At 40.7% G+C, this 15,428-nt stretch overlaps 1 protein-coding gene across 3 annotated transcripts in view; it reads right to left on the bottom strand.

The window, feature by feature from the left end:
• LRP1B (LDL receptor related protein 1B) overlaps nucleotides 1-15,428 on the bottom strand; it is a 764,381-nt gene that overhangs the window by 319,129 nt on the left and 429,824 nt on the right. The gene's annotated exons all lie outside the window — the stretch shown is intronic.

The raw sequence follows: 15,428 nt of genomic DNA, 5'->3' as shown, positions 1-15,428 counted from the left end.
CCTCTGTCTCTGATACTCCGCCCTCCTGCTCCATTCCTCTGACACCCTACTTTCTCCTCCTCCCTCTGCTGCCCTCCCCAGATCATTCTCCTTTCCCTCCTACCTTCCTGGGTCCTTTTTCAGCAGGGTGGGAAAGCAACCACACATTCTACCTGATGACAAGGGAGGCACTGGAACTGGTGACAGGGTGCAGCCTTCACAGGCACCAGATAACATCCAAAATGGCACAATTGCATCTTGCGATGCCACAATGGAGACCACAGAGTTACATCATTTGTAAGGTATTCACCACATCACATCTGCCTAGTCACATCTGCTTGTGATGCTTAGAAGAGTGACTGTCCACATGATTTACAAATGCATGATAGTGACAAATACATGAGACGATTCTCTATCTCAACCAAGAGAGAGAGAGAGAGAGAGGAGTCTCTCTCTCTCTCTCAACTACTCTCCTTCCTATATATTGAACACACACACTTTTCAATAAGAACTATTAAATATATGATTCCCGCCCCCCACAGGCATATTCTCTTAGAATTCATAACTACTTTGCAAATAAAAAGGCAGTTGAACAGGGACTTAAAATATATCAAAAGCAATGAAACCTCTCAATGGGGGGAAAAGGGAACTGAAATTGAAATTGGTCTTCTAAATATAAATAAAACTACTTATTTCGTTTCTTTCAGAGGGAGTGCTGCGGGATTGCCCAAAGGATCATAAAAAATAGATTGTGACAAATATGTATCTTATTTTTCATATTTCATAAATAGAATCTGACTTATTATTTATATTATTTGGGGAAAATAAGCTGGAACATACACATTTGCACACAGTGTGCTGTTTCGTGCAGACCTTTTCTCTCCACAGCTTGTAATGAACTGCAAAAATATGAACTGCAAGGTGGAACAAAAATTAGAGAGGAAATGTCTCAGAGAAACAAATACATATTTTATGTTCTCTGTAGCCTTTCTTTATGCTAGTTGGACCCATGACTGCATGGCACTCTCAAACCCATAGCAAAAATTCCTAGGCTTCAAACTTCAGGACAACAGATAAAATACAATGCTTATTGAGGGAAAACAAAGGCGCTATTCAGAAAGTATGAGGTGGGCTGCCTCCAGCCTACTTCTGTTTCAGCCTGCATGTTGTTATTCAGATTAGTTCACTATTTCTGTAACAAAAAAATTTACTCCATTTGTAAACTGACCAAGTACTAAATATCTATGCCTAACAGTCAAAATCATTTGCTTTGAATAGGTTGATTTCTTACCTTGCTCAACACAGACAACTTTCTTCTTCCCTTTTGCTCAAGAGGATACACACACACACACCCCTACACAAAACTGAAATGATATCCCTGGGGAACACCGTAAGTGAGGTGTGAGTTAAGGGAATTAAATAACTGACAGTTCCTCCAACCCAACTTAAAGATAACTCTCCTATTCACTTCTTTCATAATAGCACAGAACACAGCCTATTGGGCCAGTATAGTCTATATGGACAAGCAGTGCCTCTGCACCATTTCAAGCAGCAGTTTCCCCAAGCCCTACTTGCTCCCCTTTTCTACCTTGCCTGCTGATTGCAGCATCTGGGCTTGACGAGGCATGTGACCCTCACCTGTTCTGAGCTTACTGCTGCTGAGGAATCCCAGAGCTAGCGAGCCCCACCTGGCCAGCTGTAGACCCTTCCCTGTCTCAGCCTCCTAAAGCTCCCTATGCCTCAGAGCCCTTTGTGTTCATGGACACAGGTCTCTCTGGTGATGGGTCCTGCTGTTCTGGTTCCTACCCACTGACCGCCATCCCCTGTCACTCCGTGAGTACTTCCTATACCAGGCATAGGCAAACTCAGCCCTCCAGATGTTTTGGGATACAACTCCCATCATCCCTGACCACTGGTCCTGTTAGCTAGGGATGATGGGAGTTGCAAAACATCTGGAGGGCCGAGTTTGCCTATGCCTGTCCTACACCAACCTCTCCTTCCCCATCCCCAGCTTGCCCCTGTGGGTCCCAGTCCCGGCTGCACTCCACGCCGGGATCCTCTTCTTCCTCCCCATCAGCCTGCCAGTTCATGACAGCACCAGTTCTAGTTGCATGCATCTTCCATTCCCACACACCTCACCAGTCCTCCTTCCTAAGATGAAGTGCAGACTGATATAAATATGTGAGTTATTGATATAAATGGAAATTGTGAGGGTGAACAACTGAACTTAGTGATTCAAACGCCAGGATCAGGAAGTCACCATCTACCCAACTAGACTAAATTTCATTTCTGAGGAAGCTTCTCATCAAGACTAAGTAAGAGACAAAAGTTATGTGAATTCAGCAGCCTTCCTGGTCTCATGAATGCTGTGTATATATATATATATATGCAAAACGAGATATCAGCTTGAAATACATGTTAGGAACAAAGGAAGCTAGCTAATACTGAATTAATATTGTCTGCACTGACTGGCAGCAGTCATTCCCAGCCCTAGCTGGAGACTTTGGAGACTGAAGCTGGGATCTCTCACATGCACAGCACTATATTGCTTGAGCTATCCACCCACCCAATTGGTGTTGTGATTGACTGCAAATAGGATAAGAGCCTTGGGGTAAAGCCCAATTCACAATAAAAGTAAGTATTACACTGAATTTCTTTAAAAGGAAACCAAACCCAGGTAAATGCTACACCCCTGGAACTTTTCACTGTTCATAGAATTGGAGTGGGTATAAGAACTCATTATTTGTGAACATAGTCAGTAGTAATATCACCAGGCAGGTGTGCTAGAAAACTGCATTTGAAGAGTTTGTACTATTACCGGTAACTATTAATGGATAAACTATAGTATAACTAGAACTCATAACTGGACAAAACAATTATCTGTATTCCAAATGCAGATGTAATAAGTACTTTCAAAACTATGATGACGTAAATGACTCAAGTAACAATATACGTTTCCTTTCTTGCTTTCTTATTTGTGTTTGACCACCTTCCATCCAGCGTTTACTTCATTTTTAAAACCAATTTATTCTTTAAACAATTTGACAGCTAAGAAGATGGAAACATGACCCATAGCCTCTCCATTTTGTTTATAGGTTTATCCTTCTCAGACTGACAGTTAAGAAAATGGCAACATAACATCTTAAAATGAACTCAGCATTTGAAAAAACTTTTCTGACCTATACTACTGAAAGAGGAAATATTTATCATGTATTGTAAAGTTTGAGGAAAAACAATGCACAAGACTAGCTGTGGAATCTATTAGTGATTCTTTGGAGGGTGCAAAGGAACAACAGTTTTGCTCTTAACAGTAACAACCGTCAAAGAGCGTTGAAAAACCATGAATGCTCTTCACAGAAAACATTTTTTCCAGCTTAACTGGAAAATGTTTATTTCACATAGAGTGTACACTTTTCGAAAGCAATGCAATACATTCTTTCCAGATGAATTATCCAAACAAGGCTACATACATAATTTATTGTTCTTGTTTCTAAATGTGTATTTGATATGTTTGTGCTCTTTGGAGCTTTGGTTTATCACCTTTCTTGATTATATTAGGGAAACATAATTGAGTTAAAATATAAGTTAAGAAAAAAATATTGGGATACTGTACAATCCTATGGCCTTGCTGCATATTAGTTTTCAAATGTAGCTGCAGCAAATTATTTGAAGTTACTCTGACACGTGGGGGATTTATTTTTCACCTTTCAAGCTATCTGAAGGAATATGAAGGTGATCTGCACAGAATACATCCAAGACCTGCTAGTCCCCTTAAAATACCATGCTGAAACATCAGTGCTATAAACAGCCTCTGGAAGGTGACACTTCTGTGAATGTCACCAAGCTTATGGAGCTAAACTGTAATTTGCCCATTAATCTCCAGTACTTTTGCTAACATGGGCTAATAAAGGCTAAGCTTGCTAGCACCCATGAAAACATTACAAAACCTAGCAGCTCTCCAGAATTTTACTAAATGAGAAGTGTTTTCTAAAAACAAGCTACAATTAAATTGAAAGAGAGAAAAACAAAAAAGAGAGAGGTGATACTGTAGCTGCTACAGAACTGGAGAATGAATGCCAACACTGCAACAGTGCCAAAGAGGCCAATCATTCTGTGATGGCAGCTCCATGATTACTAATTATCAGAAGGTGAATCAGAAACAAACTGACATATAACTGCTGGTGGCAATTCTTTTTGTTTCAAACACAACAGACAAATATAAGAGGCCTGCTGAGAATTAGGATACTTCAGCGGATGCGCCCACTTTTTGGACCAAAGTATAATCTGAAGGGGTCATACAATATTTAAAATTAAAAGGGTGTAGGAGTGCCCCTTTTATCAAAAAATAAAATAAAATGCTTCTACCATAATAAACCTCAAGATTCTATAGCTTACTAAAAAGGGACTTGTTGTGCTTGAGACTTTGTGTTTATGATCTACCTGATATAAGGCCTATGAATGGGCCAATTTTAAAACAGATCCGGTACAAATTGCCACAGGCATAAGAGGCTTTTAAATGCTCAGAACTGACACGATGACCCCTTTTATTGCAATGTTTATACAGGTACCCCGTATAGTACTTTCTCATGAAAACTAATGTGCTTTATTCAGTCTTGCTGACGTAGACATGGGGTGGCATTCAAGTAAGTTTTACTCAGAGTAGGACCATTGAAATTAATGAACACGACTAAATTAGGCACATGCATTTTAATGAGTTTACACTGAGTAAATCTTAGTTGAACACCACCCATGATTTCATTGGTTTGACAAAGTTCTGAATGTTCCAACGTGTTTGTGCCCTGTTAAAGCCTGTGGCAGCAACTACTGGCAAAATAATACATGGCACATGTATTATTTGAAGCAAAAATTTGAAGAAAATTTTGCCAGGACTTCAATATTTACAGAGGGATGCTATGTGCAATGCCAGTTCCTTCCGTTATTGAATATGACTGTGTGATGAAGTGATCAGATATGGGGATGTTACCAACCTTTTGGGGGCCCACAGATATACCTGAAAAGCTGATAAACTATCATGGAGAACCACACCACACAATCCTAAGTGCTCCCGCTGCAGCTCCACACACATCAACACATCCCTGTAAGCCCTAGCTCACGTGCTCCAATACCCTCCTCAACCTACAACCTCACAGAAACACTTTCAGCAGACTCTTCCTGTACATTGATCCATGAATGCTGTCACCATCCACAATGGCACTCACCTACCTAGTAGGCAGTCCTTTAAAATCCATCTGTTAGTATTCTCTTAATGACAGTGACTACTCAGATGCATCTGGGTGATCCAAAATGTGTATCTGGGTGATCAGAAAGAAAAATCCTATAGGAGATATAGTGCCTATGGTAAAAATGCAGATCTGTTAGTCAGGTGCGGCTAGGCCAGTGAACAGATGGATCGTGGCCACAGACTACAACTGCTTCTGCAATGAAGCCAGGTTCAGGTTCAAGCAGGCTCCCAATTAAAGGGAGTTGTGTAATACAGAGGCTACAACTGAAAATGCCTTCTGAGTTCTGATGTGACCTTGAGGTTCTGAGCTTGAGGCATACTTGGCACTTCCAACCTTCAGGGCTGCAGTATGGCCTTCAATGTCCCTCTTCCCTTATGGGTTACACATGCTGTTCTGTGATGGAAATGCTAAAGGCCTTTTACTCCACCTAATTCAGAATATTTTTTCAAGTGGTGTAACAGCTGCTTTGGGACTCAATATTTTCCAGCCTCTGCACAGTGAACAATTTTTCTGTAATAGGTTTTCCAAACCCTAAAGTTTGCCTATGTGGTGCCAGGTAATTTAAGGGCCCACTAACAAGCCAATCATTGCAGGAATGCTTTCTTCTTTTATTCAACATTTTGTTTCACTCCCACCTGACCTATTTCCACCTGCAGCAGCCTATTTTAGCTGAGCTGCAGTTTGTTAGCTAGTGATATTTTTTCCATTGATTCAAACTACCATCCTGGGCAAAGTTGGACAATATAGAGAAAATGCAAGTTATTACCATTCCAAAGAGTAAGAGAGGCTGTTAAAGGATTTGCGGTCATTAATTAAAATGCCAAATGTGTAATGTCCTTAAGAGCTGTTATGGAACTTTTCAGATGCCCAACTACAACGCAAACTTTTTTTGAAAAACGGTCCTTAAAATCTCTCTTCCCTTACACTTCTTCCATGCAGAGAAGCCAGATGCATATTCCTGCAGTGCAGGGAGTTGGACTAGATGATCCTCGGGATCCCTTCCAACTCTACAATGATTGTGTGATTCTAGGAAGCTTTGTAACTGTACCCTGCTCAAACCAATACAGTGGGGCTTCAGGTCAGGTTTGCTTTGCCTTGTCCCAAGTCTCAGATTTCAAGTAACCCACTAAGCCCCTCATGCCTCCCAATCCATGAACATTTTGTATGCATAGTAAAACCCTAATATTTGTTATATGCTTGAATTATGAAAATGATTGCTTTGTAAGAATACTACAGCATAAGCCTTCTCTTTCACCATATGCAGAATACAAAGGAGCATTGCAAAACTATCACTAGGATGTACAATCCTCATTAAACGACATATTATTTATATTAATCTTTCTCTTTTCAAACTACACAAAGTCCTTGTCAGAAGCAGGGAGCCTGGGCATATAAAATAAAGCACATAAAGTAAGGCACAGATATAAGCCCTGAGTTAGAGCCATTTCAAGTTGAATGGGGACATGTAAATCCTGCTGATGTGTTAAGTGTAAATCGTCTTGAAAATCATGCTCTGCTTCAGCATATATGCAAGGGTCAGGGGAACACCTCAGATTTGAGATCCCACCCGCCCTTGCTCAATGTGGTAAATACATAATTTTCTACTTATATTACTAGTTAACCCCTTAATCGATAACCCAGTTCATAATCTGAGGTGCATACTGGGTCTCATAATATAAAGCCAAAGGTATAGTAATCAAGACTGATTGGTTGCTGTTGGCTTACTATGGAAATATTGTTAAATACTTTGTTTCTTAATGCCCATTTTTATGTTGTTAGGCTTGAATGAAACTGTGCTGTTTTATGTATGATACAAGATATTCAGTCTGACAGAAATGACTTATCTGACTTTTCCAGGGATGAAAATACTACAAAAGGTCATTTGACATTACTTATCTTCCTAGTGTTAGCTTAGTAGTAGCAGAGAATTATTTGGAAAAGATATATGTGGTATATCTTGTTGGGGGGGGGGGGGAGCAAGTAGAACTTTCTGTTAAAATAGAAGTCTTAACCTTCTACATATACTTCTACAGTAGAAGGCATATCAAACCCAGTTAGTGAGATGAAGCAGCCTTCAGGATGAAGTGCTGTGGCTGTACTTGACGAACATGAGCTATAGCATTGCATGCAAGTGTTTTGTATAACTTCTTGCTCAGCATAAAATCTTGCTCTTTTAAATATAACAGCGGTAAGTTCAGTTCTCAGGTGCTCTCATTTGCCAAAGGAAGTCTGTCTGCTGCATTCCTTGTGTGCTCTGCATGAAAAATTTATATGACTTCTTGAAATGGGTTCTAAAATTCTACAAACCCATGATCAAACTTCAGTACATAAAAAGCTTATATATCACATTTTCATCCACTGATGCTAATGCATTAGCTTACAGTATCAGGAGGAGAGACTCTGAGTACTAAGAAAAAAGCCACCTATACCAGTAAATATGAGGGAGGCTGCACGGAGTAAATTATCTGAAGGAGACAGATGTCAGGGGTTTGATTAATGGATCAGAGCAGAAAAAAGAGGAAAAGACCTCTTACGATCTCTTTAAATTGCTGCATTTGGACAAAAGACATGGTAAACCTCCCACTTAGGTTTGCAGATTTAGCAGTACCTGAACTTATCCTGAACTTTTATGTGGAAACGTTTATCTATAGCAACTTGTCAGATCATTCCATGGTCTCTATAGCAGGAATCATGACACAAATTGCAATATCGGGTAGCTGCTGCCAAATACTAGGAACCTTAGGGTTGACTTATACAGGCATGTTAATCATTTGACAGCATCAAGTGATCACACATCAGACACTAGAAACAGAATGTTTGTGTTGTTTTCATTTCCGGGCACAGAATGGCACTTCTAGAATCCATGGCTTCTGCTTGGAAGGCAAAATTACAGCAACTACAATCCCACAATCCTTTGCAAGAAGTGATACTCATTATTTCCACAGCAGTGGACCCAGTGAAGAATGACCGCTGGGAGGAGCGCAGAGAGAAGCAGCTCTGTGGTGCACCTGTAGCAACAAAACCAGATGCCTTAATCTGTGCCACCTGCTATAAAACATGTCTCCCCCGTATCAGCCTCTACAGCCACAGCAGGCACTGTAAGTTTCAGTGGTTTGACTTTTTCCTCAAAGATCTTCCATTGTCTCCTGAGACAGGTGGATGCCAACAACGCTTTCCAATTTAGTGACTGTCCCTAGTGAACTCTCCCTGTTATATACTCCCTCTTTTGAAGGTTTGTGTGTGTTTCACTTGGGAATGAGGAGCTTCTGCAAAAGGAGGAGAACTTGCCCCCCAACCCACCATTTTCCTTGGAGAGAAAAGTAGACTCCGAGGCAAGTGAAAAAATGTTTTTCCCCTTGACTAGTGCAAATTGTAAAAACTGCACAGGCACTTATCAGTGGACTATTAATGCACTATTAAAATACAGTGGTACCTTGGGTTAAGAACTTAATTTGTTCCGGAGGTCCATTCTTAACCTGAAACTGTTCTTAACCCGAAGCACCACTTTAGCTAATGGGGCCTCCTGCTGCCGCCACACTGCTGGAGCACAATTTCTGTTCTCATCCTGAAGCAAAGTTCTTAGCCCGAGGTACTATTTCTGGGTTAGCAGAGTCTGTAACCTGAAGCGTATGTAACCTGAAGCGTATGTAACCCGAGGTACCACTGTATGAACAATTAAAGAATGCCCTAAACATTCACAAGGCAGAATGTTCTTCTGCCTTGTGAATAAGACAATAAAATCAATATTCCTTTAATGGTTGTAGGTGGTCCCTTGATTCAATTCACCAGCAGGAGTGTTGGATATATGTATGAGAGAGAGAGAAGGAAAGATTTTCAGCTTTGAATGGGCAGACGCAGGGAGAGAGAATGCAACAGATGAAAGTTAACCTAGCTGGAGTTTGTTATAACTGGGTATCTGGCCTAGGGGTTGGTGCAAGCTGCCACCTGAGAATACAAGGGTGCTTGTGCTCTGTGTATATATTCATGAATAAAACACATAATATGAAGGAGCCATTAAGTCTCTAATGCTATTTATTTTATTTGAAAGAAAATCCTCCAGTGTTTCCCCCACAATTTCTCAACTTGGTCAGAAGTGGCAAACGTGCAATAGTATTTTGGGTCATGCTTGTACAGTAGTGGACTCACTACTGTGTAAACACTGAACAACTGACTCATGTGGGGGGGAAATACCAGGGAGTATATACAAAAAGTTCCTGTGCAATAGCAATGTCTGAAAAGGTGAGTAGATGTTTGGGGCGGTTTGGAGAAGGGATCCCATATGCCAGCATTTGCCACAGTTCAGCCTTCACATCCCAAACCACAATGTGCTATAAGCAGGGAGAAGAACAATAGAGAGGCTTAGTTGTGTACACACAACAGTTTAAAGTGGATTTGATGCAACCCCTGTTTTGTTTGTTTGTTTTTTGAGTGAACCAAACAACATTGCCCTCCAACACACAGCCTGTACGCCCCCTCCAAAGGCATAGTGTGGGTACTTAGTGGTTTGTAATGTGTGTAGTGTCATTTTTCTGGGTGCCATTTTTCACCACACACACCCCTACTTCCATTGGCGAGGTAGTTCTCGGTGGGCTGCTGCTGCTGGAATTATTATTTTTCCCAGTGTTCTGTGCAAGTTTGGTTCATAGGAAAACTTGTCTCTCAAAAATAGGAAAAATTGACCACTCACACAGGTGACAAATATCTGTGAGCATACCCACCATGGATAGATATCATGTTTCCAGAACTCAGGAAAGTATTAATTACAGGAAGGGCACTGCCCACTAGTGTGGACAGGAAACACTGAGACGAGAGTTCAATTGAAAGTTCTTGCATGCACAAAAGCAAATTAACACACTGATATCTACACAGCCTAAGAGTGTGAGATCTTCTTAGCAAGTTCCTCGCTCAGCTCAGCCAAGAGGTAGCCGTAGGCAAGTCATTGTCATCCCCATCCCCATCTCCTCCTCCCCATTTTCAATACAGGAATAAGTATACTGACTTATTATATAGTTTTGTTTTAAATCACTATATAAATGCTAATGATGATATTTCCACTTGAAGACAGATTTACAAAGCAACAGTTCCACATTATTTATTTAAGTGAGGCAAGCTGCATGCTGCAGGAGGAAGCAAACCTCCGCCTCCTATGATCGCTAACAATTTTTTCAGCTATTGTTTGCTACTGAAATTTATACATCAACCATCCACTTAAACTTTACTCTTAGCCTTTCAGAATCCCATGTAATTCAGCATACTATTTCTAGCCAAGCCAGTCTGTGAACTTGATATCCATCAGTTTCTTGTTTCATGTATGATTTGCTATAGTTATTTTCACCCCACTTTGCATACAGCATAGCTAATACAGAAAATTGCAGGGAAATCGCTACATTTCAAATTCTTACTATGTAAGGAGAAACCGAGGGATAAGGGCATCAAAAATTAGCAGGAAAACAATTAGGGGGAATGGAGGACAGTGCGTTGCAATTAAATTAAAAACCACAAAAGAAAAAGATGAGAAACTGCAAAAAAACGTTGAAAGCACCAGAGTGGGCTACCTGATAATAAAAGCAGAGAAAAACACTTGTGAAACAAAAGTCTGGTGTAGTACTATGATTTGCCATCCCATAGAGTGATTGCTGTATCCTGAGATACAATCATTTTTCAAATTTTGTAAAGAATGAAACAGCATTCAAAAAAGACCTTCAAGAACAATGGGCAGCAGCTGCAACATTCTCCTTTTGATTTTGAAAAAAGTGTGTGAGAGAGAGAATGTGACCTGATTGAGAAATGTAACTCGGCATCAGTAGCTTTGACCCATCCTCTTTCAAAAGAAGAGAAGTGCACCCTGACTGAGAAAACAGTGCCTGGAAAGCACATTCTCCTAATCTCTCTGAGGAAACAAGAGCCAGCTGAGCTCTACCAGGCAATAAGCCTCTCTGTTTGTTCTCCTTCAAAGAGTGACAAGAAGACCTCACAGAGAAAAAACAAAATAAGAAGGCCTCCTTGCTTGTCAGTAGCAGAACTGCAGAACAGCTGAGAAACAACTGCAGAATCTCATAAGATGTACCCTATAGATACCCGAACATCTGTGAGGTCATGATCCAAAGTGGTGAATGTTTGTTCTAATATATAGAGGGAGAGAGAAGAGAGGAGTTGCTCTCTCAAAAGCTTCCTCAAGAACTTATCAGCCCACACAGACAACCATTTTAGCAGTATCTTGCACTGATATAGGGTAAACAAATAAAACTAATATCGTCACTCGCTGGGATGACAGAGCTCACCCAAGGCAGATTGGGAACTTATATGGGCTTAGAGTAATGGGGAAATAAAACATTTGCACCACTGGCAATTTCCTTCACCAACCCCAAATTGCATTTTGAATTCGGAGGAGTTTAAAGAGTCATTTTGAAGTTCTGTGGATACAGTTTCTAAGAGGTGAAATTCAGAAGACAAAATAGCCCCCGCTGGATCACAGCCATAGATTTTGATCTCTAAATGGCAATTATTACTGAAATTAGCACCACAATGAGTAGGTTTACTTTTACTTTTTAAAAACAACTCCCTTAAATCAAATAAAACGAGCAAAAAAATAATTCCTTTCAAACCACTAGGATATATAAATTAAAGTCTCACTTTGCACTTCATGCTAGCTTTAATAAAGCCAAGAAAGCCACAGCAAAGCAGAGCAATGCACAGCAGTGGGTTGTAGTAATTTGGTTCACATTGTTTAATTAATAAATCCAGTAACTCAAATGAAAATATAAAATGAAATATAAAAAATTATGCGACTCATGCACAGGATATGCTTATCTTTGGAATATAATAGCAGAATTAGTGTGTGTGTGTGTGTGTGTGTGTGTGTGTGTGTGTGTAAAAGAAGAATATTGTTTGGTGAGAATACTGGGTTGTATCTAGAGGTTGAGAGAGCAGAAGAAAGTTAGCTTCAACAAATCTTTCTTCTCCTCTCCTTTCTACTTTCTACCCCCTGTACCTCTTGAAGACACTAGCCAGAGTTTGGGTGGACAGAGGGGGCTGTTGCATGCAGGTATGCACCAAAATCAGGTGGAAGGACCTTGCAGCAGCAGAAAGTCCACTCAAGCAACATCCTCCTGCCCAATTTCAGATTATTCCTCTTCTCACACTGTAATCAAGTATGATGCAGTGCCCGCCCCGCCCCCATTCAAGAGGGCCCTCAACCCACTGTAGGTGTTTTTTGTAGGGTTGGAGAGGGAAGTACAGGGGCTTCAAACAGGAGATGGGGGACAGAAAGATCAGTTGAGTGACCTGCCTTCTGCTCACACAAACACTGGACACAACCCATTCATAGAAAGGTTTGATCCATATCTGAATAGTTGGAAAAGCATCATGCAGCTTTCTAAGCAAATGTAAGTTTAGAAAGAGAATGGTTCATATTTATAAATGCACAAAGACTAAACTTGAGAGTGATATGACGTTGATCACATCTCAATTTTTAAAATGTTTGGAATAGTTTTACCTATTAAATTATTTTGGAAAATTATCAATGGATTTTGTGTGTGTGTGTGCGTGTATCTGAAATCCAGAGACCTTTCTGCACCCATTTTTAGGGCCAAAGCATTCATGGAGATATTTAATCCTTTCCTCTCATACCTCTTCCTCTGAAAAGACCTCTTCCTAAAGATGCTATTAGCTGCATTTGGAAACAAATAACTTGGGCTGAATCCAGTGTTCAACTTCTGAAGATGGAAAGCCTTCTGATTTAGCATAGGGAAGATGCTGTGGAAGAGAAGGCAGGTCATTTTTCATCCCCCAACCTCTACAATGCAGCAGGTGGCTGTGGGGAGAAGTGAGGTGCTAGCAAATGTTGCCTTCTTTTCTCCCGGGGGGGACATCCCCTGAGTGGAACTTCATTTGAGCATGCTGCTACTGGCTGAGGCGAAGTCCAGCTCCAAAGCAGATGTTGCAACTTTTTGTCCCCTTATCTCTCCCATTTCTGATCTGCACAAACACACTGCTTTGTATGGTGAAGATTTACTATATGGTGAATGGAATCTATGGGGGGGAAATGTAAATGCAGCGTAAATAAGCTGGTCACATGCCAACAAAATACATAAGTTTGGAACGTAGTGAGAATTGGCCACTTTTTTAGAAGTCAGCATTAATTCAAGAGTACAAAAGCAAAAGAGGATAAAAACCCAGATCAATTTCAAGCAGCCTCAAGTCACAAAGGATACCTGCTTTTAAAAATTCCACAATGTTTTAAAGATCTCAAACTGCCATGGAATACATTTAAGGAATAAAAGAATCTTAGCTCAGTCAACACAGTTTTGCGTTATGTCCACCACTTCTGCTCAGAGAACAGTAAAAGAAGAAGGCTAATGGCGATGGTGTTCAAATAAAATTAAAGAACGTATACAGACTTAGCAGCTGCAGCTTAACAAATCAAACACAAACAGTAAAATATCCATCAGTGATTCCAGTCAGACAGCTTTCATAACTTTTATCCACTATCTACAAATCTCAGCATTAAATATTTTCCTCTGAAGTAATTAAGAGCTCTCTGATACATTATCTTTTTTCAGTGGTAGTCTGGACATGTGTCAAGCTGCCCGTAGATAAGATGTTATGCTGAACACAGTGGAAGACAAGCAAGATGTAATGCAGAAGATAATCACTTGCATGACTGAATAAAATGAGCTCTCCCTCCTCCCAATTCAGTTTTGCAATGTAATTATTAGAATATTATTAATTCGTACCTCTGTAATAGATTACCAGGTTTGCATATTAGGCACTGCTTTATGAAAGTGAGTCATGGGCAACTTACAACCGCCAGGAGCGACGCCTCAATGCCTTCCACATGTGTTACGTCAGGAAGATTTTGGGCATCACATGGCAGGACAGAGTCTCAAACAAAGATGTGCTCTCCCAAGCCCACGTTCCCTGCATGTTTGCATTCTTCTTTTAGTGATATCTCCACTGGCTTTGCCATGTCCACAAAATGGAAGGTGGCAGAATCCCCAAGGATAGCTTCAGGCACAAGGCCTGTTGGCAGATGAACTCTGCATTACAAAGACATCTGCAAGCAAGACATGAAGGCTGGCAACACAAACCCCTCCGTGTGAGAATGCCTTGCAGACCATAGCAGTGCCTGGAGTCAAGTTGTGTATCCACAGCAGTGACTGGAGGAGAAATGACCACTGGAAGAGAAAATAAATGCTATGGTGCATCTGCAGCACAGCCAGATGCCTTTATCTGCCCCAGCTGCAACAAAACATGTGTCTCCCATATCAGCCTCTACAGCGACAGCAGGCACTGTAACTCTCCAACTGCTTCACTTCACCCCCAAAGGCACAGTCTTCCAATGTCATCCAAGAGAGATGGATGCCAACAGCAGACATGGCTATGCTTCAGTTGGTTGTTCCTGCTTCCTTTAGAATCAATGAGTTTGAGACATGCTTAGAATGACTGAATCAAGAGTTTTACGCAGATTGTGGACAGTGGTCTGGACCCAAAGAAGCATAAGTGTAATTGCATGTATTCAAAAATACTTTGGACAACTAGCAGCCTCCCATGCTGCATAACGTTTTATGCTTGCGGAAACCATTTCAGCATGGTATATAAATTAACAAGAATACTAATCTGAAACTGAATGGATTTTGCAAACAGGTTTGAATGTATGATATGGAGGTGAGCCATTCAAAGGGGAAAAGTCAGAGAGATGAGCTTTTTACAATCACCATCTTGACTTTACCCTAGGCTTTGAAGTTAAAGACACTCCAGTGTTATGGGATTTCTCATGAACAACACTCCTCAGCTCAGTGACATCCATCAACTGGATTTAACCTTGTGATTACCAAACATCTCACCCTACAAGTATATAATGTGGGCTGAAACTGATCAGTCACATGAGTAAGACAAGTTTTAGCTGTGTGCTGTGGATCAACTTTAGGATTATGGTTTCAAATATTTGCTGATTTTTTTAAAAAAGGAAAAAAGCAGGAGGGGGGCGATTTGCATCAAGTAAGCAGAGGGAGAAATCAGCTGCAGTGGTTTGCTGTGATAAGGCTACTACTGTTACAATCCTACCTTAGTTCAACAGACTTATAACATCCATCGACAAGGAAGGAGTTCTTGACTTGATCCTGACCAGCTTCAGATGAAAATGAATGGGGGAGGTAACCTATCTCAAACTATGCCTTTTCAAGTTAAGTTTGGGAGGAGTGGGTG

Source organism: Podarcis filfolensis (assembly GCF_964270895.1).
Source record: "Podarcis filfolensis genome assembly, chromosome: 1".
NCBI lineage: Eukaryota > Metazoa > Chordata > Lepidosauria > Squamata > Lacertidae > Podarcis > Podarcis filfolensis.
The sequence above is the reverse complement of the archived record's forward strand: the minus strand, read 5'-3'. Positions and strand labels throughout refer to the sequence as shown.